Here is a 1,558-nt window from a genome sequence, read left to right as displayed (position 1 = left end):
CTGGATGGTAGTTCTTGATAATACTCTACTGTCATAAACACATCTACTTTGGTAAATTTCTTTCATCTGCCTTGATGAACCTGGAAGTAGCTGTCCAACCTTCTCGGCTGATCGGCTGTAAATAAATATTATTAGATAATTAATTGTGCTTTTACTGTGCATCACAAGTACAATGCTATATTGAATATATTAATATTACTAAGCACATTAACTAATTCAATGGATATTAGCTGCCCATACTACAAATTTCATAGTTTAAACAATCCAAACAATATTGGTATTATTTTGTTTTGGTCATCTGGGGAGCCTTAAGAGTTCTAACTGTGGGGTTAAGAACTTTAAACAATAAGACACATTCAGAGTGCCCTCTGAGGGGGCTAGTTTATTGGCACCCCTTTACATCCTGTGCAAGGTGAAGCACAGAAGGTTTACAGCTCCCATCTGGGAAGCATGCGAGTTTATGCTTGCCTTTATGACCATGCATTATGGGCAAAGACTGAAGAGGTCATGGGTTTGTCAGCAAGTTACTAAAGTGACAGAATGTGAGTGTGTGGGGGAAAGTTCCAGTACATTTCATCTGTTTATGGCAAAGTGGCAGGTCCCTTAATAATGTCAAGTGCCAGGCCTGTCACTAGGAGAGGGATATCTGGTCAGGGAGGAAGAGGTGTTGGTATGGCTGGGGACCTGTAGGAGAAGGTCCTAGGGCAAGGAGGATGTAGTGAGAGAGGTGAGAGTCGGGTTAATAAGACACATATCTCAAAGGATTTCTGTTGCAAAACATTTTTCTATCGCATAAGAAAATATCGGTCATATGTTAGGTTAGTTATGATGAGTTATATTATAAGGTTAGCTTAACAAACACCAGTAGTGGGGGGGGTAGTAACTAAAACAAGTGAAGGTCTAAATCGTTCATAACACATCGCAAACCATCAGAAAAAAAATATAGTCTGCATGTCTAAGGTAGATGACCAAAACTTAACATTTGCACTAATATAAACTATCTCGACTCTAAACACCCAAATACTTATGGTAGTTAAAGTGTAGAATTTTACCCATTAATTCATGTTATTGATGATATATCCCAGTGGTTCATTAGTGAATCATCAAAACAATAACAGCACTATGTTGTCATGTTAACTAGCACCAGGCGTTATCAAACAAAGTCCCGACAATGTCATTTCTTCTAAATTGACTCATATCTTCATCTAGTACTGATATACTCTGTTAATGAACTGGAAAAAGAGAGAGAAAATCTACCGGGTAAGAATACATGACAGGTGAGCTGGGTGAAGGGAGTTTTTGTCCATAAGCTGCTCTTCACGGCACATTTCTTCACTTAACGATATATCAAGACTTAGACCACAAAAACACTTAAAACTTACCTGAACATGGTATTGGGGTCTGAAGAGGCCATCCTTTCTACTGCAGCGGTGAGTGTGTGTTGGAGAACGTCGTCTGCGGGGTAACTGGTGATGTTATGGCGGCCCTGTTTGTAGAGAAATAAACTTATCTCGACTATTATAGCAGGACTTTAAACTTGTATTACAAATTATATAAT

This window comes from Homarus americanus, unplaced genomic scaffold, assembly GCF_018991925.1.
Source record: "Homarus americanus isolate GMGI-L3 unplaced genomic scaffold, GMGI_Hamer_2.0 scaffold21314, whole genome shotgun sequence".
NCBI lineage: Eukaryota > Metazoa > Arthropoda > Malacostraca > Decapoda > Nephropidae > Homarus > Homarus americanus.
This window is presented reverse-complemented; position numbering follows the sequence as displayed.